A 24,327-nucleotide genomic window follows, 5' to 3' on the forward strand; every position below is an offset into this window, starting at 1 on the left:
ACCGAGACAGCGACCGGGAACCGTCTGCTTTTAGGAAGACGGAGGCCAGGGGGCACCCCCCCACCTACGAACCTCCAACCGCGGTCCCGCCTGAGAAGGCAGGTCCGACAGATAGGAATAGCGACCCTCAGACAGGCGTAGCCCCGGGATGGACCCGGGGCCGCAATGTGCGTTCGAAATGTCGATGATCAATGTGTCCTGCAATTCACATTAGTTCTCGCAGCTGGCTGCGTTCTTCATCGACGCACGAGCCAAGTGATCCACCGCTAAGAGTTGTACTCTTTTATTTCAGGCTCAGTTTAGGTCTTTCACCACGACTACAAAGACAGGTTTAAAAGGTTTCACCAACCGGTCAGGCGCCCCCGTCTGCGAGTGTTGAAACGGGCGCGGGGTTGCGCTTTGCCCACACGCCCCACGTGGCAGACGAGTCAGTCTTTGAACCGCGGCCCTCCGCGCCCGCCCCGTCCGACCCCTCGAAAGGGGTGGAACTCACGTAGCGTGGGCCAAGCCCTAGGTACCTGCCGGGGGTCCCCCTGAGACTCCTTTCTGAGAGAGAGAAGCAGGGGAACCGGCTGCGCCACCCACCACCACCACGCCCCAGGACGCCGGTGGGCGGACGAACACAGGAAGGGCCATGGCCTGCCCCACGAGGAGCAGCGCTCGCAACCCCCCCCGGAAAGTCCGCTCGTCAGCGAGCAAGGGGACGGGGATGAATGACAAGGACAACAAAATAGGAAAACCCCTCGCGGTGGACGGAGGCAGCGGCCGTGCGAGCGAGAGGGAGGGCGCGGGACGGACCCGTACGACCCGCTCGACTCGCAGGCGCTTCTCCTGCCGGCAAGGTGAGGGGAAACCGGCCTTCGCCCGACGAGCGGGGACGCCGAGTTTTTTGAACGACGCGTCTCTCGCGCTGGAACCCAGAGAATACCGGGGCCTGCGGGGGGGGGGTGCTGAAGGACGACGCGGAGGAAGAGGCGGAGGACGAGGAAGGGGTGGGAGGGACTAGGCTCCTCCTTTATGCCTTCTGTCCAGCCTGACCTGCAAGCGACCACGTGTAACAGCAACCCCGAAGACCCTTTCGACCCTGGGCCCCGACGCGGGGGGACGGCGAAGTCGAGGGGGTCGGGAGAGGAGGCACGCCGGACAGCGTTACCCGTTAATGATCCTTTCGCAGGTTCACCTACGAAAACCTTGTTACGACTTTTACTTCCTCTAGATAGTCAAGTTTGATCGACTTCTCGGCGCTCCGCCAAGGCCCGCGAGGAGCCCCGGCGGGGCCGATCCGAGGACCTCACTAAACCATCCGATCGGTAGTAGCGACGGGCGGTGTGTACAAAGGGCAGGGACTTAATCAACGCGAGCTTATGACCCGCGCTTACTGGGAATTCCTCGTTCATGGGGAATAATTGCAATCCCCAGTCCCCATCACGAATGGGGTTCAGCGGATTACCCGCACCTCTCGGTGTAGGGTAGGCACACGCTGATCCAACCATTGTGGCGCGCGTGCAGCCCCGGACATCTAAGGGCATCACAGACCTGTTATTGCTCCATCTCGCGTGGCTGAACGCCACTTGTCCCTCTAAGAAGTTTGACGCCGACCGCGGAGGGCCGCGTAACTATTTAGCATGCCGGAGTCTCGTTCGTTATCGGAATTAACCAGACAAATCGCTCCACCAACTAAGAACGGCCATGCACCACCACCCACAGAATCGAGAAAGAGCTATCAATCTGTCAATCCTTTCCGTGTCCGGGCCGGGTGAGGTTTCCCGTGTTGAGTCAAATTAAGCCGCAGGCTCCACTCCTGGTGGTGCCCTTCCGTCAATTCCTTTAAGTTTCAGCTTTGCAACCATACTCCCCCCGGAACCCACAGACTCGTGGTTTCCCTCACGCTGCCCGGCGGGTCATGGGAATAACGCCGCCGGATCGCGGGTCGGCATAGTTTACGGTCGGAACTACGACGGTATCTGATCGTCTTCGAACCTCCGACTTTCGTTCTTGATTAATGAAAACATTCTTGGCAAATGCTTTCGCTTTCGTCCGTCTTGCGCCGGTCCAAGAATTTCACCTCTAGCGGCGCAATACGAATGCCCCCGGCCGTCCCTCTTAATCATGGCCCTGGTTCAGGAAACCCACAAAATAGAACCGGAGTCCTATTCCATTATTCCTAGCTCAGGTATTCAGGCGAGAAGCGGGCCCGCTTTGAACACTCTAATTTTTTCAAAGTAAACGCTCCGAGCCCCGTCCGGACACCCAGCCAAGGGCATCCGGGGGGCACCGGGAGACAGGGTCTGAGACAGGCGGTGGCACGCCTCGCGGCGGACCGCCAGCCCACTCCCGACATCCAACTACGAGCTTTTTAACTGCAGCAACTTTAATATACGCTATTGGAGCTGGAATTACCGCGGCTGCTGGCACCAGACTTGCCCTCCAATGGGTCCTCACCCATGGGTTTAGGATACGCTCATTCCGATTACAGGGCCTCGAAAGAGACCTGTATCGTTATTTTTCGTCACTACCTCCCCGTGTCGGGAATGGGTAATTTGCGCGCCTGCTGCCTTCCTTGGATGTGGTAGCCGTTTCTCAGGCTCCCTCTCCGGAATCGAACCCTGATTCCCCGTTACCCGTGGTCACCATGGTAGCCGACTATGGTACCATCGAAAGTTGATAGGGCAGACATTCGAATGAGACGTCGCCGCCGCGGAGGGCGCGCGATCGGCCCGAGGTTATCTAGAGTCACCAAAGCGGCCGGGGGGCCCGAGCCCCCCGGATGGGTTTTGGGTCTGATAAATGCACGCATCCCCCGAAGGGTCAGCGCTCGTTTGCATGTATTAGCTCTAGAATTACCACAGTTATCCGAGTAACGTGTGGAGCGATCAAAGGAACCATAACTGATTTAATGAGCCATTCGCAGTTTCACTGTACCGGCCGTGTGCACTTAGACCTGCATGGCTTAATCTTTGAGACAAGCATATGTTACTGGCAGGATCAACCAGGTAGTTTGCACCGTGGTCTGGGATGAACCACGAGTGACATCCGCCTCCCCTTCCGGGGGCTAGGAAGCAGCGGGTTGTAAGTGCGTGCGCCGTCAGGTCCAGACGCCATACAGGGCTACCCAGGACAGCTTCCGCGGCCAGTGTAAACGTGCACCGCCCTCTGGCCTTCGGACGCCGACCTCTCACCTTGATGCAAAGCTGTCCCATCCGGTCATGCCCGCACCGTACCCCGTCCACCTCCTCCGGAGGTGCGGACGGCCGACTCCAGGTGCTTTCGGCGTTCCCTCCCTTCACGCCGTTTTGATTTTCGTGGGCCGCTGGTGGGGGGACAAGGGAAAGACCTCGTCGAATTCCCTCCCCCCTAGCCTCGCTCAACCTACGTTTCGTGATGTAACCAAGAAGAGTGATTCGTGGGCCCAGGTAGGTTTGAAGAGGAGGCCAACAAAGCAGGGCACTCCCTTCCTCCCAAACCACAGACACCAGTATAGGACAACTGAGTAGACAGACTGGCCGTCTGAGTCTCCCCCAGAGAGTTCTGGGATGGGTTACAAATAACCCCCACCCCCCATCAGAGGCTTGACCCGCTAGAACCAGGGAGGATCTGTCAAAACCGCTCTCCACATCAGAAGTTCTGGATCAGCCGGGGCTGGTCGGCAGACGTCCACCTAAGGCCGTGGCCTAACCCCGTGTGGGGGGATAGCGCTCGCACCCGTACACGTGGACACCCGCTCGTCAAATGGCTGGCTCCTCACTTACCGTAGGGGGAATGGTTTGCCTACCCCTGGCGGGTCTGGTACTCCACTCTACCAAACAAGGAAGCAACACACCAATAGACCCCTGCAACACCGGGCAGCTTTGGGCAGTGTCACTACACTCCTCCTTGTTCTTCACGTTCCTTCCGTGGTGATTTTTTTTTTTTTTTCGTGGCCATTGCCGTGCATGGCTTCCCCATCGCTTTGCATGCTCTCCATTGCCTCGTGCTGCTTCACCATTGGTCTCACCTGGAGACCGAAGCCGCTCTCCCAGTAACCCGATGGTACCTGGCCAGAAAACCCCGTGCCCGATTTCATCTAGGACAAGGGCCAAACCACAGACCGTGCCCGTCCAGGGTCAACCCCTGGTCGGACAGGCCTGGTGGGTCGATACCATGGATGTGGCAGGCCGACGAGAATCCACTGGTACATTTACAAACACGCCCACCCTGGTGGCATGGCTGTACGACCCATCGTCGAAGCACGCTGCGGCGGACTGAGCCATTGGATCCAGTTGCCTGGGCGTACACTCAGCCCAACAGACGCACTCGGGTCGGGGAGAGCAAAGCAGACTGTGTGCCTGGATGTGCCCACTTCCATAGGGGAATCGGCATGATGGTTCACTTAACCCGAGGAGGGCTCCCCTCGCGGGATAAGCACCCCCCTCGGGGGATGGGGGGGGGGGGGCATCCAGAGCACACCACTTTCCGGTAGGGGACAGGCGTTTGATCATGTGTCCGAGGGAGAGCTCCCCTTGCCGGCCGAACACCCCTCGGACTCCCCTTGGGCTTCCAGAGAACGCCACTGGATGAATTTAGTGCTTGGACCCCATTGATTCTCTTTGCTCTCCCATATACCCGACGGGACCTATTTGCAAAACCCCGTGCCAACCAGACCTCCAGGAAGGGGGCTGGCGGCTAACCATGCCCAGCAGGGTGCACCCTGGTCGGACACTTTGGGAGGGTCGAGAGCCTGGAAGTGCCACCCGGGGGAGTAATTCTGATTTCCGTTTTAATGCACTCAGGGACAGCCCGAGGACCTCTGTAGTGCACCTGAGGCGGACTGAGCCGTCGGGTCCAGGGGTCTGGAGTTCGGAACCTCCAGGGTTCACCTGGCTGTTCTCTTAGCCCGGCAGGGTGCACCCTGGTCGGACACTTCGGGAGGGTCGAGAGCCTGGATGTGCCACCCCGACGAGTAATGAGTTTTCCCTTCGTATCTCTTCCGGACCAGGTCCGATTCGCACGAAACTCGCTGGGCATGGCCAGGAGCGCCCCCTGCTGCCCACGCCACCGTCCCCGCGCTTCTACTCCCGAGGGCCGAGGAGACAGCGAAGCGTGGGTCGGGTCGCCTGCTTCCAGGGTCTCCCTGGTACTCTCCAGTCTCCCGAGTCCATCGGGTCCGACCTCGTATTTTTAGCCCAGACGGGGAATGAGAAAGGGGCCCCCGACCGCCCGAGGGCGGGCGCTCGCTTCTCAGCCTAGGAACGTCCGATTCCCACGAAACTTTTACGCCAGACGTTCCTGGCAGCGAGCGCGTTCAAAGGTGACCCGCGCTGCTTCTCTCCTCCCAAGGGCCGAAGAGATATTCGTCTTCAAACCCGACCGGCCCTGTGTTTGCCGCCCCGGCGGTTTTAAAAAATCATAGCGTAAAAACGGTGGGTGCGCTTCGCCTGCCGCTTGGACAGCGTTAAACGGCAGCCCCGGCTCTTTCCAAAGGGCCCTCAACCGACTTTCTGCTCCCAAGGAGCCCAGAGATATGAAACCGATAAATCAAAACCCCGTGCCAACCAGACCTCCAGGAAGGGGGCTGGCGGCTAACCATGCCCGGCAGGGTGCACCCTGGTCGGACGCTTTGGGAGGGTCGAGAGCCTGGATGTGCCACCCCGACGAGTAATGAGTTTTCCCTTCGTATCTCTTCCGGACCAGGTCCGATTCGCACGAAACTCGCTGGGCATGGCCAGGAGCGCCCCCTGCTGCCCACGCCACCGTCCCCGCGCTTCTACTCCCGAGGGCCGAGGAGACAGCGAAGCGTGGGTCGGGTCGCCTGCTTCCAGGGTCTCCCTGGTACTCTCCAGTCTCCCGAGTCCATCGGGTCCGACCTCGTATTTTTAGCCCAGACGGGGAATGAGAAAGGGGCCCCCGACCGCCCGAGGGCGGGCGCTCGCTTCTCAGCCTAGGAACGTCCGATTCCCACGAAACTTTTACGCCAGACGTTCCTGGCAGCGAGCGCGTTCAAAGGTGACCCGCGCTGCTTCTCTCCTCCCAAGGGCCGAAGAGATATTCGTCTTCAAACCCGACCGGCCCTGTGTTTGCCGCCCCGGCGGTTTTAAAAAATCATAGCGTAAAAACGGTGGGTGCGCTTCGCCTGCCGCTTGGACAGCGTTAAACGGCAGCCCCGGCTCTTTCCAAAGGGCCCTCAACCGACTTTCTGCTCCCAAGGAGCCCAGAGATATGAAACCGATAAATCAAAACCCCGTGCCAACCAGACCTCCAGGAAGGGGGCTGGCGGCTAACCATGCCCGGCAGGGTGCACCCTGGTCGGACGCTTTGGGAGGGTCGAGAGCCTGGATGTGCCACCCCGACGAGTAATGAGTTTTCCCTTCGTATCTCTTCCGGACCAGGTCCGATTCGCACGAAACTCGCTGGGCATGGCCAGGAGCGCCCCCTGCTGCCCAGGCCTGGCTCTGGGCCTGGGCACACTTCATTCACTTTGTACCTTTAAATCATACTACTACTACTACTACTACCACCAGAATTCCAGGGCCAAGAGGTCACACAGTCATGCACAGCAAAGTAGCTCTGGGCCTGGGCACACTTCAAGAAGTTTGACCCTTTATATAAGCCTAGAAATAGACTTCCAGGCCCAAGAGGTCAAACACAGTCATGCCCAGCAAAGTAGCTCTGGGCCTGGGCACACTTCATTCACTTTGTACCTTTAAATCATACTACTACTACCAGACTTCCAGGCCCAAGAGGTCAAACACAGTCATGCCCAGCAAAGTAGCTCTGGGCCTGGGCACACTTCAATCACTTTGTGCCTTTAAATCATACTACTACTACCACCAGACTTCCAGGCCCAAGAGGTCAAACACAGTCATGCCCAGCAAAGTAGCTCTGGGCCTGGGCACACTTCAATCACTTTGTGCCTTTAAATCATACTACTACTACCAGACTTCCAGGCCCAAGAGTTCAAACACATTCATGCCCAGCAAAGTAGCTCTGGGCCTGGGCACACTTCAAGATGTTTGACCCTTTATATAAGCCTAGAAATAGACTTCCAGGCCCAAGAGGTCAAACACAGTCATGCCCAGCAAAGTAGCTCTGGGCCTGGGCACACTTCATTCACTTTGTACCTTTAAATCATACTACTACTACTACTACTACTACTACTACTACTACTACTACCAGACTTCCAGGCCCAAGAGGTCAAACACAGTCATGCCCAGCAAAGTAGCTCTGGGCCTGGGCACACTTCATTCACTTTGTGCCTTTAAATCATACTACTACTACCACCAGAATTCCAGGGCCAAGAGGTCACACAGTCATACACAGCAAAGTAGCTCTGGGCCTGGGCACACTTCAAGAAGTTTGACCCTTTATATAAGCCTAGAAATAGACTTCCAGGCCCAAGAGGTCAAACACAGTCATGCCCAGCAAAGTAGCTCTGGGCCTGGGCACACTTCATTCACTTTGTACCTTTAAATCATACTACTACTACTACTACTACTACTACTACCAGACTTCCAGGCCCAAGAGGTCAAACACAGTCATGCCCAGCAAAGTAGCTCTGGGCCTGGGCACACTGCAATCACTTTGTGCCTTTAAATCATACTACTACTACCACCAGACTTCCAGGGCCAAGAGGTCAAACACATTCATGCCCAGCAAAGTAGCTCTGGGCCTGGGCACACTTCAATCACTTTGTGCCTTTAAATCATACTACTACTACCAGACTTCCAGGCCCAAGAGGTCAAACACAGTCATGCCCAGCAAAGTAGCTCTGGGCCTGGGCACACTTCATTCACTTTGTGCCTTTAAATCATACTACTACTACCACCACCAGACTTCCAGGGCCAAGAGGTCAACCACAGTCATGCACAGCAAAGTAGCTCTGGGCCTGGGCACACTTCAAGATGTTTGACCCTTTATATAAGCCTAGAAATAGACTTCCAGGCCCAAGAGTTCAAACACAGTCATGCACAGCAAAGTAGCTCTGGGCCTGGGCACACTTCATTCACTTTGTACCTTTAAATCATACTACTACTACCACCAGACTTCCAGGCCCAAGAGGTCAAACACATTCATGCCCAGCAAAGTAGCTCTGGGCCTGGGCACACTTCAATCACTTTGTGCCTTTAAATCATACTACTACTACCAGACTTCCAGGCCCAAGAGGTCAAACATAGTCATGCCCAGCAAAGTAGCTCTGGGCCTGGGCACACTTCAATCACTTTGTGCCTTTAAATCATACTACTACTACCAGACTTCCAGGCCCAAGACGTCAAACACAGTCATGCCCAGCAAAGTAGCTCTGGGCCTGGGCACACTTCATTCACTTTGTGCCTTTAAATCATACTACTACTACCACCAGACTTCCAGGGCCAAGAGGTCAACCACAGTCATGCACAGCAAAGTAGCTCTGGGCCTGGGCACAATTCAAGATGTTTGACCCTTTATATAAGCCTAGAAATAGACTTCCAGGCCCAAGAGTTCAAACACAGTCATTCACAGCAAAGTAGCTCTGGGCCTGGGCACACTTCATTCACTTTGTACCTTTAAATCATACTACTACTACCACCAGACTTCCAGGCCCAAGAGGTCAAACACATTCATGCCCAGCAAAGTAGCTCTGGGCCTGGGCACACTTCAATCACTTTGTGCCTTTAAATCATACTACTACTACCAGACTTCCAGGCCCAAGAGGTCAAACACATTCATGCCCAGCAAAGTAGCTCTGTGCCTGGGCACACTTCAATCACTTTGTGCCTTTAAATCATACTACTACTACTACCAGACTTCCAGACCCAAGAGGTCAAACACAGTCATGCCCAGCAAAGTAGCTCTGGGCCTGGGCACACTTCAAGAAGTTTGACCCTTTATATAAGCCTAGAAATAGACTTCCAGGCCCAAGAGGTCAAACACATTCATGCCCAGCAAAGTAGCTCTGGGCCTGGGCACACTTCAATCACTTTGTGCCTTTAAATCATACTACTACTACCAGACTTCCAGGCCCAAGAGGTCAAACACAGTCATGCCCAGCAAAGTAGCTCTGGGCCTGGGCACACTTCATTCACTTTGTGCCTTTAAATCATACTACTACTACCACCAGAATTCCAGGGCCAAGAGGTCACACAGTCATACACAGCAAAGTAGCTCTGGGCCTGGGCACACTTCAAGAAGTTTGACCCTTTATATAAGCCTAGAAATAGACTTCCAGGCCCAAGAGGTCAAACACAGTCATGCCCAGCAAAGTAGCTCTGGGCCTGGGCACACTTCATTCACTTTGTACCTTTAAATCATACTACTACTACTACTACTACTACTACTACTACTACTACTACCAGACTTCCAGGCCCAAGAGGTCAAACACAGTCATGCCCAGCAAAGTAGCTCTGGGCCTGGGCACACTTCATTCACTTTGTACCTTTAAATCATACTACTACTACTACTACTACCACCAGAATTCCAGGGCCAAGAGGTCACACAGTCATACACAGCAAAGTAGCTCTGGGCCTGGGCACACTTCAAGAAGTTTGTCCCTTTATATAAGCCTAGAAATAGACTTCCAGGCCCAAGAGTTCAAACACATTCATGCCCAGCAAAGTAGCTCTGGGCCTGGGCACACTTCAATCACTTTGTGCCTTTAAATCATACTACTACTACCAGACTTCCAGGCCCAAGAGGTCAAACACAGTCATGCCCAGCAAAGTAGCTCTGGGCCTGGGCACACTTCATTCACTTTGTGCCTTTAAATCATACTACTACTACTACCACCAGAATTCCAGGGCCAAGAGGTCACACAGTCATACACAGCAAAGTAGCTCTGGGCCTGGGCACACTTCAAGAAGTTTGACCCTTTATATAAGCCTAGAAATAGACTTCCAGAGCCAAGAGGTCAAACACAGTCATGCACAGCAAAGTAGCTCTGGGCCTGGGCACACTTCATTCACTTTGTGCCTTTAAATCATACTACTACTACCAGACTTCCAGGCCCAAGAGTTCAAACACATTCATGCCCAGCAAAGTAGCTCTGGGCCTGGGCACACTTCATTCACTTTGTGCCTTTAAATCATACTACTACTACCACCAGACTTCCAGGGCCAAGAGGTCAACCACAGTCATGCACAGCAAAGTAGCTCTGGGCCTGGGCACACTTCAAGATGTTTGACCCTTTATATAAGCCTAGAAATAGACTTCCAGGCCCAAGAGTTCAAACACAGTCATGCACAGCAAAGTAGCTCTGGGCCTGGGCACACTTCATTCACTTTGTACCTTTAAATCATACTACTACTACCAGACTTCCAGGCCCAAGAGTTCAAACACATTCATGCCCAGCAAAGTAGCTCTGGGCCTGGGCACACTTCAATCACTTTGTGCCTTTAAATCATACTACTACTACTACTACTACCAGACTTCCAGGCCCAAGAGGTCAAACACAGTCATGCCCAGCAAAGTAGCTCTGGGCCTGGGCACACTTCATTCACTTTGTACCTTTAAATCATACTACTACTACTACTACTACCACCAGAATTCCAGGGCCAAGAGGTCACACAGTCATACACAGCAAAGTAGCTCTGGGCCTGGGCACACTTCAAGAAGTTTGTCCCTTTATATAAGCCTAGAAATAGACTTCCAGGCCCAAGAGTTCAAACACATTCATGCCCAGCAAAGTAGCTCTGGGCCTGGGCACACTTCAATCACTTTGTGCCTTTAAATCATACTACTACTACCAGACTTCCAGGCCCAAGAGGTCAAACACAGTCATGCCCAGCAAAGTAGCTCTGGGCCTGGGCACACTTCATTCACTTTGTGCCTTTAAATCATACTACTACTACCACCAGAATTCCAGGGCCAAGAGGTCACACAGTCATACACAGCAAAGTAGCTCTGGGCCTGGGCACACTTCAAGAAGTTTGACCCTTTATATAAGCCTAGAAATAGACTTCCAGAGCCAAGAGGTCAAACACAGTCATGCACAGCAAAGTAGCTCTGGGCCTGGGCACACTTCAAGCACTTTGTGCCTTTAAATCATACTACTACTACTACTACTACTACTACTACTACTACTACTACCAGACTTCCAGGCCCAAGAGTTCAAACACATTCATGCCCAGCAAAGTAGCTCTGGGCCTGGGCACACTTCATTCACTTTGTGCCTTTAAATCATACTACTACTACCACCAGACTTCCAGGGCCAAGAGGTCAACCACAGTCATGCACAGCAAAGTAGCTCTGGGCCTGGGCACACTTCAAGATGTTTGACCCTTTATATAAGCCTAGAAATAGACTTCCAGGCCCAAGAGTTCAAACACAGTCATGCACAGCAAAGTAGCTCTGGGCCTGGGCACACTTCATTCACTTTGTACCTTTAAATCATACTACTACTACCACCAGACTTCCAGGCCCAAGAGGTCAAACACATTCATGCCCAGCAAAGTAGCTCTGGGCCTGGGCACACTTCAATCACTTTGTGCCTTTAAATCATACTACTACTACCACCAGACTTCCAGGCCCTGGAGGTCACACCTTCATGCCTAGCAAGGTTGCTTTACACCTGCGCACACTTCAGACCGTTTCACTCTTTTAATCATTCAAAGTACCACATTTCCAGACCCAAGAGGTCACAGAATCATACCCAGCAAAGTAGCTCTGGGCCTGGGCACACTTCAATCACTTTGTGCCTTTAAATCATACTACTACTACCAGACTTCCAGGCCCCAGAGGTCAAACACAGTCATGCCCAGCAAAGTAGCTCTGGGCCTGGGCACACTTCAAGAAGTTTGACCCTTTATATAAGCCTAGAAATAGACTTCCAGAGCCAAGAGGTCAAACACAGTCATGCACAGCAAAGTAGCTCTGGGCCTGGGCACACTTCATTCACTTTGTACCTTTAAATCATACTACTACTACCAGACTTCCAGGCCCAAGAGTTCAAACACATTCATGCCCAGCAAAGTAGCTCTGGGCCTGGGCACACTTCAATCACTTTGTGTCTTTAAATCATACTACTACTACCAGACTTCCAGGCCCCAGAGGTCAAACACAGTCATGCCCAGCAAAGTAGCTCTGGGCCTGGGCACACTTCAAGAAGTTTGACCCTTTATATAAGCCTAGAAATAGACTTTCAGGCCCAAGAGGTCAAACACAGTCATGCCCAGCAAAGTAGCTGTGGGCCTGGGCACACTTCATTCACTTTGTACCTTTAAATCATACTACTACTACTACTACTACTACTACTACTACTACTACTACTACTACTACCAGACTTCCAGGCCCAAGAGGTCAAACACAGTCATGCCCAGCAAAGTAGCTCTGGGCCTGGGCACACTTCAAGAAGTTTGACCCTTTATATAAGCCTAGAAATAGACTTCCAGGCCCAAGAGTTCAAACACATTCATGCCCAGCAAAGTAGCTCTGGGCCTGGGCACACTTCAATCACTTTGTGCCTTTAAATCATACTACTACTACCACCAGACTTCCAGGCCCAAGAGGTCAAACACAGTCATGCCCAGCAAAGTAGCTCTGGGCCTGGGCACACTTCAATCACTTTGTGCCTTTAAATCATACTACTACTACCAGACTTCCAGGCCCAAGAGTTCAAACACATTCATGCCCAGCAAAGTAGCTCTGGGCCTGGGCACACTTCATTCACTTTGTGCCTTTAAATCATACTACTACTACCACCAGACTTCCAGGGCCAAGAGGTCAACCACAGTCATGCACAGCAAAGTAGCTCTGGGCCTGGGCACACTTCAAGATGTTTGACCCTTTATATAAGCCTAGAAATAGACTTCCAGGCCCAAGAGTTCAAACACATTCATGCCCAGCAAAGTAGCTCTGGGCCTGGGCACACTTCAATCACTTTGTGCCTTTAAATCATACTACTACTACCACCAGACTTCCAGGCCCAAGAGGTCAAACACAGTCATGCCCAGCAAAGTAGCTCTGGGCCTGGGCACACTTCAATCACTTTGTGCCTTTAAATCATACTACTACTACCAGACTTCCAGGCCCAAGAGTTCAAACACATTCATGCCCAGCAAAGTAGCTCTGGGCCTGGGCACACTTCAAGATGTTTGACCCTTTATATAAGCCTAGAAATAGACTTCCAGGCCCAAGAGGTCAAACACAGTCATGCCCAGCAAAGTAGCTCTGGGCCTGGGCACACTTCATTCACTTTGTACCTTTAAATCATACTACTACTACTACTACTACTACTACTACTACTACTACTACTACTACCAGACTTCCAGGCCCAAGAGGTCAAACACAGTCATGCCCAGCAAAGTAGCTCTGGGCCTGGGCACACTTCATTCACTTTGTGCCTTTAAATCATACTACTACTACCACCAGAATTCCAGGGCCAAGAGGTCACACAGTCATACACAGCAAAGTAGCTCTGGGCCTGGGCACACTTCAAGAAGTTTGACCCTTTATATAAGCCTAGAAATAGACTTCCAGGCCCAAGAGGTCAAACACAGTCATGCCCAGCAAAGTAGCTCTGGGCCTGGGCACACTTCATTCACTTTGTACCTTTAAATCATACTACTACTACTACTACTACTACTACTACTACTACCAGACTTCCAGGCCCAAGAGGTCAAACACAGTCATGCCCAGCAAAGTAGATCTGGGCCTGGGCACACTTCAAGAAGTTTGACCCTTTATATAAGCCTAGAAATAGACTTTCAGGCCCAAGAGGTCAAACACAGTCATGCCCAGCAAAGTAGCTGTGGGCCTGGGCACACTTCATTCACTTTGTACCTTTAAATCATACTACTACTACTACTACTACTACTACTACTACTACTACTACTACTACTACTACCAGACTTCCAGGCCCAAGAGGTCAAACACAGTCATGCCCAGCAAAGTAGCTCTGGGCCTGGGCACACTTCAAGAAGTTTGACCCTTTATATAAGCCTAGAAATAGACTTCCAGGCCCAAGAGTTCAAACACATTCATGCCCAGCAAAGTAGCTCTGGGCCTGGGCACACTTCAATCACTTTGTGCCTTTAAATCATACTACTACTACCACCAGACTTCCAGGCCCAAGAGGTCAAACACAGTCATGCCCAGCAAAGTAGCTCTGGGCCTGGGCACACTTCAATCACTTTGTGCCTTTAAATCATACTACTACTACCAGACTTCCAGGCCCAAGAGTTCAAACACATTCATGCCCAGCAAAGTAGCTCTGGGCCTGGGCACACTTCATTCACTTTGTGCCTTTAAATCATACTACTACTACCACCAGACTTCCAGGGCCAAGAGGTCAACCACAGTCATGCACAGCAAAGTAGCTCTGGGCCTGGGCACACTTCAAGATGTTTGACCCTTTATATAAGCCTAGAAATAGACTTCCAGGCCCAAGAGTTCAAACACATTCATGCCCAGCAAAGTAGCTCTGGGCCTGGGCACACTTCAATCACTTTGTGCCTTTAAATCATACTACTACTACCACCAGACTTCCAGGCCCAAGAGGTCAAACACAGTCATGCCCAGCAAAGTAGCTCTGGGCCTGGGCACACTTCAAGAAGTTTGACCCTTTATATAAGCCTAGAAATAGACTTCCAGAGCCAAGAGGTCAAACACAGTCATGCACAGCAAAGTAGCTCTGGGCCTGGGCACACTTCATTCACTTTGTGCCTTTAAATCATACTACTACTACCACCAGACTTCCAGGCCCAAGAGGTCAAACACATTCATGCCCAGCAAAGTAGCTCTGGGCCTGGGCACACTTCAATCACTTTGTGCCTTTAAATCATACTACTACTACCAGACTTCCAGGCCCAAGAGGTCAAACACAGTCATGCCCAGCAAAGTAGCTCTGGGCCTGGGCACACTTCAATCACTTTGTGCCTTTAAATCATACTACTACTACCAGACTTCCAGGCCCAAGAGTTCAAACACATTCATGCCCAGCAAAGTAGCTCTGGGCCTGGGCACACTTCAAGATGTTTGACCCTGTATATAAGCCTAGAAATAGACTTCCAGAGCCAAGAGGTCAAACACAGTCATGCCCAGCAAAGTAGCTCTGGGCCTGGGCACACTTCATTCACTTTGTGCCTTTAAATCATACTACTACTACCAGACTTCCAGGCCCAAGAGTTCAAACACATTCATGCCCAGCAAAGTAGCTCTGGGCCTGGGCACACTTCAATCACTTTGTGCCTTTAAATCATACTACTACTACCAGACTTCCAGGCCCCAGAGGTCAAACACAGTCATGCCCAGCAAAGTAGCTCTGGGCCTGGGCACACTTCAAGAAGTTTGACCCTTTATATAAGCCTAGAAATAGACTTCCAGAGCCAAGAGGTCAAACACAGTCATGCCCAGCAAAGTAGCTCTGGGCCTGGGCACACTTCATTCACTTTGTACCTTTAAATCATACTACTACTACCAGACTTCCAGGCCCAAGATGTCAAACACAGTCATGCCCAGCAAAGTAGCTCTGGGCCTGGGCACACTTCATTCACTTTGTACCTTTAAATCATACTACTACTACTACTACTACTACTACTACTACTACTACTACCAGACTTCCAGGCCCAAGAGTTCAAACACATTCATGCCCAGCAAAGTAGCTCTGGGCCTGGGCACACTTCAATCACTTTGTGCCTTTAAATCATACTACTACTACCACCAGACTTCCAGGCCCAAGAGGTCAAACACAGTCATGCCCAGCAAAGTAGCTCTGGGCCTGGGCACACTTCAATCACTTTGTGCCTTTAAATCATACTACTACTACCACCAGACTTCCAGGCCCAAGAGGTCAAACACAGTCATGCCCAGCAAAGTAGCTCTGGGCCTGGGCACACTTCAATCACTTTGTGCCTTTAAATCATACTACTACTACCAGACTTCCAGGCCCAAGAGTTCAAACACATTCATGCCCAGCAAAGTAGCTCTGGGCCTGGGCACACTTCAAGATGTTTGACCCTTTATATAAGCCTAGAAATAGACTTCCAGGCCCAAGAGGTCAAACACAGTCATGCCCAGCAAAGTAGCTCTGGGCCTGGGCACACTTCATTCACTTTGTACCTTTAAATCATACTACTACTACTACTACTACTACTACTACTACTACTACTACCAGACTTCCAGGCCCAAGAGGTCAAACACAGTCATGCCCAGCAAAGTAGCTCTGGGCCTGGGCACACTTCATTCACTTTGTGCCTTTAAATCATACTACTACTACCACCAGAATTCCAGGGCCAAGAGGTCACACAGTCATACACAGCAAAGTAGCTCTGGGCCTGGGCACACTTCAAGAAGTTTGACCCTTTATATAAGCCTAGAAATAGACTTCCAGGCCCAAGAGGTCAAACACAGTCATGCCCAGCAAAGTAGCTCTGGGCCTGGGCACACTTCATTCACTTTGTACCTTTAAATCATACTACTACTACTACTACTACTACTACTACCAGACTTCCAGGCCCAAGAGGTCAAACACAGTCATGCCCAGCAAAGTAGCTCTGGGCCTGGGCACACTGCAATCACTTTGTGCCTTTAAATCATACTACTACTACCACCAGACTTCCAGGGCCAAGAGGTCAAACACATTCATGCCCAGCAAAGTAGCTCTGGGCCTGGGCACACTTCAATCACTTTGTGCCTTTAAATCATACTACTACTACCAGACTTCCAGGCCCAAGAGGTCAAACACAGTCATGCCCAGCAAAGTAGCTCTGGGCCTGGGCACACTTCATTCACTTTGTGCCTTTAAATCATACTACTACTACCACCACCAGACTTCCAGGGCCAAGAGGTCAACCACAGTCATGCACAGCAAAGTAGCTCTGGGCCTGGGCACACTTCAAGATGTTTGACCCTTTATATAAGCCTAGAAATAGACTTCCAGGCCCAAGAGTTCAAACACAGTCATGCACAGCAAAGTAGCTCTGGGCCTGGGCACACTTCATTCACTTTGTACCTTTAAATCATACTACTACTACCACCAGACTTCCAGGCCCAAGAGGTCAAACACATTCATGCCCAGCAAAGTAGCTCTGGGCCTGGGCACACTTCAATCACTTTGTGCCTTTAAATCATACTACTACTACCAGACTTCCAGGCCCAAGAGGTCAAACATAGTCATGCCCAGCAAAGTAGCTCTGGGCCTGGGCACACTTCAATCACTTTGTGCCTTTAAATCATACTACTACTACCAGACTTCCAGGCCCAAGACGTCAAACACAGTCATGCCCAGCAAAGTAGCTCTGGGCCTGGGCACACTTCATTCACTTTGTGCCTTTAAATCATACTACTACTACCACCAGACTTCCAGGGCCAAGAGGTCAACCACAGTCATGCACAGCAAAGTAGCTCTGGGCCTGGGCACAATTCAAGATGTTTGACCCTTTATATAAGCCTAGAAATAGACTTCCAGGCCCAAGAGTTCAAACACAGTCATTCACAGCAAAGTAGCTCTGGGCCTGGGCACACTTCATTCACTTTGTACCTTTAAATCATACTACTACTACCACCAGACTTCCAGGCCCAAGAGGTCAAACACATTCATGCCCAGCAAAGTAGCTCTGGGCCTGGGCACACTTCAATCACTTTGTGCCTTTAAATCATACTACTACTACCAGACTTCCAGGCCCAAGAGGTCAAACACATTCATGCCCAGCAAAGTAGCTCTGGGCCTGGGCACACTTCAATCACTTTGTGCCTTTAAATCATACTACTACTACTACCAGACTTCCAGACCCAAGAGGTCAAACACAGTCATGCCCAGCAAAGTAGCTCTGGGCCTGGGCACACTTCAAGAAGTTTGACCCTTTATATAAGCCTAGAAATAGACTTCCAGGCCCAAGAGGTCAAACACATTCATGCCCAGCAAAGTAGCTCTGGGCCTGGGCACACTTCAATCACTTTGTGCCTTTAAATCATACTACTACTACCAGACTTCCAGGCCCAAGAGGTCAAACACAGTCATGCCCAGCAAAGTAGCTCTGGGCCTGGGCACACTTCATTCACTTTGTGCCTTTAAATCATACTACTACTACCACCAGAATTCCAGGGCCAAGAGGTCACACAGTCATACACAGCAAAGTAGCTCTGGGCCTGGGCACACTTCAAGAAGTTTGACCCTTTATATAAGCCTAGAAATAGACTTCCAGGCCCAAGAGGTCAAACACAGTCATGCCCAGCAAAGTAGCTCTGGGCCTGGGCACACTTCATTCACTTTGTACCTTTAAATCATACTACTACTACTACTACTACTACTACTACTACTACTACTACCAGACTTCCAGGCCCAAGAGGTCAAACACAGTCATGCCCAGCAAAGTAGCTCTGGGCCTGGGCACACTTCATTCACTTTGTACCTTTAAATCATACTACTACTACTACTACTACCACCAGAATTCCAGGGCCAAGAGGTCACACAGTCATACACAGCAAAGTAGCTCTGGGCCTGGGCACACTTCAAGAAGTTTGTCCCTTTATATAAGCCTAGAAATAGACTTCCAGGCCCAAGAGTTCAAACACATTCATGCCCAGCAAAGTAGCTCTGGGCCTGGGCACACTTCAATCACTTTGTGCCTTTAAATCATACTACTACTACCAGACTTCCAGGCCCAAGAGGTCAAACACAGTCATGCCCAGCAAAGTAGCTCTGGGCCTGGGCACACTTCATTCACTTTGTGCCTTTAAATCATACTACTACTACTACCACCAGAATTCCAGGGCCAAGAGGTCACACAGTCATACACAGCAAAGTAGCTCTGGGCCTGGGCACACTTCAAGAAGTTTGACCCTTTATATAAGCCTAGAAATAGACTTCCAGAGCCAAGAGGTCAAACACAGTCATGCACAGCAAAGTAGCTCTGGGCCTGGGCACACTTCATTCACTTTGTGCCTTTAAATCATACTACTACTACCAGACTTCCAGGCCCAAGAGTTCAAACACATTCATGCCCAGCAAAGTAGCTCTGGGCCTGGGCACACTTCATTCACTTTGTGCCTTTAAATCATACTACTACTACCACCAGACTTCCAGGGCCAAGAGGTCAACCACAGTCATGCACAGCAAAGTAGCTCTGGGCCTGGGCACACTTCAAGATGTTTGACCCTTTATATAAGCCTAGAAATAGACTTCCAGGCCCAAGAGTTCAAACACAGTCATGCACAGCAAAGTAGCTCTGGGCCTGGGCACACTTCATTCACTTTGTACCTTTAAATCATACTACTACTACCAGACTTCCAGGCCCAAGAGTTCAAACACATTCATGCCCAGCAAAGTAGCTCTGGGCCTGGGCACACTTCAATCACTTTGTGCCTTTAAATCATACTACTACTACTACTACTACCAGACTTCCAGGCCCAAGAGGTCAAACACAGTCATGCCCAGCAAAGTAGCTCTGGGCCTGGGCACACTTCATTCACTTTGTACCTTTAAATCATACTACTACTACTACTACTACCACCAGAATTCCAGGGCCAAGAGGTCACACAGTCATACACAGCAAAGTAGCTCTGGGCCTGGGCACACTTCAAGAAGTTTGTCCCTTTATATAAGCCTAGAAATAGACTTCCAGGCCCAAGAGTTCAAACACATTCATGCCCAGCAAAGTAGCTCTGGGCCTGGGCACACTTCAATCACTTTGTGCCTTTAAATCATACTACTACTACCAGACTTCCAGGCCCAAGAGGTCAAACACAGTCATGCCCAGCAAAGTAGCTCTGGGCCTGGGCACACTTCATTCACTTTGTGCCTTTAAATCATACTACTACTACCACCAGAATTCCAGGGCCAAGAGGTCACACAGTCATACACAGCAAAGTAGCTCTGGGCCTGGGCACACTTCAAGAAGTTTGACCCTTTATATAAGCCTAGAAATAGACTTCCAGAGCCAAGAGGTCAAACACAGTCATGCACAGCAAAGTAGCTCTGGGCCTGGGCACACTTCAAGCACTTTGTGCCTTTAAATCATACTACTACTACTACTACTACTACTACTACTACTACTACTACCAGACTTCCAGGCCCAAGAGTTCAAACACATTCATGCCCAGCAAAGTAGCTCTGGGCCTGGGCACACTTCATTCACTTTGTGCCTTTAAATCATACTACTACTACCACCAGACTTCCAGGGCCAAGAGGTCAACCACAGTCATGCACAGCAAAGTAGCTCTGGGCCTGGGCACACTTCAAGATGTTTGACCCTTTATATAAGCCTAGAAATAGACTTCCAGGCCCAAGAGTTCAAACACAGTCATGCACAGCAAAGTAGCTCTGGGCCTGGGCACACTTCATTCACTTTGTACCTTTAAATCATACTACTACTACCACCAGACTTCCAGGCCCAAGAGGTCAAACACATTCATGCCCAGCAAAGTAGCTCTGGGCCTGGGCACACTTCAATCACTTTGTGCCTTTAAATCATACTACTACTACCACCAGACTTCCAGGCCCTGGAGGTCACACCTTCATGCCTAGCAAGGTTGCTTTACACCTGCGCACACTTCAGACCGTTTCACTCTTTTAATCATTCAAAGTACCACATTTCCAGACCCAAGAGGTCACAGAATCATACCCAGCAAAGTAGCTCTGGGCCTGGGCACACTTCAATCACTTTGTGCCTTTAAATCATACTACTACTACCAGACTTCCAGGCCCCAGAGGTCAAACACAGTCATGCCCAGCAAAGTAGCTCTGGGCCTGGGCACACTTCAAGAAGTTTGACCCTTTATATAAGCCTAGAAATAGACTTCCAGAGCCAAGAGGTCAAACACAGTCATGCACAGCAAAGTAGCTCTGGGCCTGGGCACACTTCATTCACTTTGTACCTTTAAATCATACTACTACTACCAGACTTCCAGGCCCAAGAGTTCAAACACATTCATGCCCAGCAAAGTAGCTCTGGGCCTGGGCACACTTCAATCACTTTGTGTCTTTAAATCATACTACTACTACCAGACTTCCAGGCCCCAGAGGTCAAACACAGTCATGCCCAGCAAAGTAGCTCTGGGCCTGGGCACACTTCAAGAAGTTTGACCCTTTATATAAGCCTAGAAATAGACTTTCAGGCCCAAGAGGTCAAACACAGTCATGCCCAGCAAAGTAGCTGTGGGCCTGGGCACACTTCATTCACTTTGTACCTTTAAATCATACTACTACTACTACTACTACTACTACTACTACTACTACTACTACTACTACCAGACTTCCAGGCCCAAGAGGTCAAACACAGTCATGCCCAGCAAAGTAGCTCTGGGCCTGGGCACACTTCAAGAAGTTTGACCCTTTATATAAGCCTAGAAATAGACTTCCAGGCCCAAGAGTTCAAACACATTCATGCCCAGCAAAGTAGCTCTGGGCCTGGGCACACTTCAATCACTTTGTGCCTTTAAATCATACTACTACTACCACCAGACTTCCAGGCCCAAGAGGTCAAACACAGTCATGCCCAGCAAAGTAGCTCTGGGCCTGGGCACACTTCAATCACTTTGTGCCTTTAAATCATACTACTACTACCAGACTTCCAGGCCCAAGAGTTCAAACACATTCATGCCCAGCAAAGTAGCTCTGGGCCTGGGCACACTTCATTCACTTTGTGCCTTTAAATCATACTACTACTACCACCAGACTTCCAGGGCCAAGAGGTCAACCACAGTCATGCACAGCAAAGTAGCTCTGGGCCTGGGCACACTTCAAGATGTTTGACCCTTTATATAAGCCTAGAAATAGACTTCCAGGCCCAAGAGTTCAAACACATTCATGCCCAGCAAAGTAGCTCTGGGCCTGGGCACACTTCAATCACTTTGTGCCTTTAAATCATACTACTACTACCACCAGACTTCCAGGCCCAAGAGGTCAAACACAGTCATGCCCAGCAAAGTAGCTCTGGGCCTGGGCACACTTCAATCACTTTGTGCCTTTAAATCATACTACTACTACCAGACTTCCAGGCCCAAGAGTTCAAACACATTCATGCCCAGCAAAGTAGCTCTGGGCCTGGGCACACTTCAAGATGTTTGACCCTTTATATAAGCCTAGAAATAGACTTCCAGGCCCAAGAGGTCAAACACAGTCATGCCCAGCAAAGTAGCTCTGGGCCTGGGCACACTTCATTCACTTTGTACCTTTAAATCATACTACTACTACTACTACTACTACTACTACTACTACTACTACTACTACCAGACTTCCAGGCCCAAGAGGTCAAACACAGTCATGCCCAGCAAAGTAGCTCTGGGCCTGGGCACACTTCATTCACTTTGTGCCTTTAAATCATACTACTACTACCACCAGAATTCCAGGGCCAAGAGGTCACACAGTCATACACAGCAAAGTAGCTCTGGGCCTGGGCACACTTCAAGAAGTTTGACCCTTTATATAAGCCTAGAAATAGACTTCCAGGCCCAAGAGGTCAAACACAGTCATGCCCAGCAAAGTAGCTCTGGGCCTGGGCACACTTCATTCACTTTGTACCTTTAAATCATACTACTACTACTACTACTACTACTACTACTACTACCAGACTTCCAGGCCCAAGAGGTCAAACACAGTCATGCCCAGCAAAGTAGATCTGGGCCTGGGCACACTTCAAGAAGTTTGACCCTTTATATAAGCCTAGAAATAGACTTTCAGGCCCAAGAGGTCAAACACAGTCATGCCCAGCAAAGTAGCTGTGGGCCTGGGCACACTTCATTCACTTTGTACCTTTAAATCATACTACTACTACTACTACTACTACTACTACTACTACTACTACTACTACTACTACCAGACTTCCAGGCCCAAGAGGTCAAACACAGTCATGCCCAGCAAAGTAGCTCTGGGCCTGGGCACACTTCAAGAAGTTTGACCCTTTATATAAGCCTAGAAATAGACTTCCAGGCCCAAGAGTTCAAACACATTCATGCCCAGCAAAGTAGCTCTGGGCCTGGGCACACTTCAATCACTTTGTGCCTTTAAATCATACTACTACTACCACCAGACTTCCAGGCCCAAGAGGTCAAACACAGTCATGCCCAGCAAAGTAGCTCTGGGCCTGGGCACACTTCAATCACTTTGTGCCTTTAAATCATACTACTACTACCAGACTTCCAGGCCCAAGAGTTCAAACACATTCATGCCCAGCAAAGTAGCTCTGGGCCTGGGCACACTTCATTCACTTTGTGCCTTTAAATCATACTACTACTACCACCAGACTTCCAGGGCCAAGAGGTCAACCACAGTCATGCACAGCAAAGTAGCTCTGGGCCTGGGCACACTTCAAGATGTTTGACCCTTTATATAAGCCTAGAAATAGACTTCCAGGCCCAAGAGTTCAAACACATTCATGCCCAGCAAAGTAGCTCTGGGCCTGGGCACACTTCAATCACTTTGTGCCTTTAAATCATACTACTACTACCACCAGACTTCCAGGCCCAAGAGGTCAAACACAGTCATGCCCAGCAAAGTAGCTCTGGGCCTGGGCACACTTCAAGAAGTTTGACCCTTTATATAAGCCTAGAAATAGACTTCCAGAGCCAAGAGGTCAAACACAGTCATGCACAGCAAAGTAGCTCTGGGCCTGGGCACACTTCATTCACTTTGTGCCTTTAAATCATACTACTACTACCACCAGACTTCCAGGCCCAAGAGGTCAAACACATTCATGCCCAGCAAAGTAGCTCTGGGCCTGGGCACACTTCAATCACTTTGTGCCTTTAAATCATACTACTACTACCAGACTTCCAGGCCCAAGAGGTCAAACACAGTCATGCCCAGCAAAGTAGCTCTGGGCCTGGGCACACTTCAATCACTTTGTGCCTTTAAATCATACTACTACTACCAGACTTCCAGGCCCAAGAGTTCAAACACATTCATGCCCAGCAAAGTAGCTCTGGGCCTGGGCACACTTCAAGATGTTTGACCCTGTATATAAGCCTAGAAATAGACTTCCAGAGCCAAGAGGTCAAACACAGTCATGCCCAGCAAAGTAGCTCTGGGCCTGGGCACACTTCATTCACTTTGTGCCTTTAAATCATACTACTACTACCAGACTTCCAGGCCCAAGAGTTCAAACACATTCATGCCCAGCAAAGTAGCTCTGGGCCTGGGCACACTTCAATCACTTTGTGCCTTTAAATCATACTACTACTACCAGACTTCCAGGCCCCAGAGGTCAAACACAGTCATGCCCAGCAAAGTAGCTCTGGGCCTGGGCACACTTCAAGAAGTTTGACCCTTTATATAAGCCTAGAAATAGACTTCCAGAGCCAAGAGGTCAAACACAGTCATGCCCAGCAAAGTAGCTCTGGGCCTGGGCACACTTCATTCACTTTGTACCTTTAAATCATACTACTACTACCAGACTTCCAGGCCCAAGACGTCAAACACAGTCATGCCCAGCAAAGTAGCTCTGG

General features: G+C 50.4%; 2 non-coding genes across 2 annotated transcripts; both read right to left on the minus strand.

The window, feature by feature from the left end:
- Positions 1–121: 121 nt before the first annotated feature.
- On the minus strand, positions 122–275 carry LOC145654800 (5.8S ribosomal RNA). Its single transcript, XR_014120988.1, has one exon. It is a non-coding gene; the product is annotated as a 5.8S ribosomal RNA (ribosomal RNA).
- Positions 276–1,157: 882 nt separating this feature from the next.
- On the minus strand, positions 1,158–2,996 carry LOC145654805 (18S ribosomal RNA). The gene has a single exon (XR_014120993.1). It is a non-coding gene; the product is annotated as an 18S ribosomal RNA (ribosomal RNA).
- Positions 2,997–24,327: the final 21,331 nt, after the last annotated feature.

This window comes from Electrophorus electricus, unplaced genomic scaffold, assembly GCF_041902795.1.
Source record: "Electrophorus electricus isolate QZ-2024a unplaced genomic scaffold, ASM4190279v1 Scaffold159, whole genome shotgun sequence".
NCBI lineage: Eukaryota > Metazoa > Chordata > Actinopteri > Gymnotiformes > Gymnotidae > Electrophorus > Electrophorus electricus.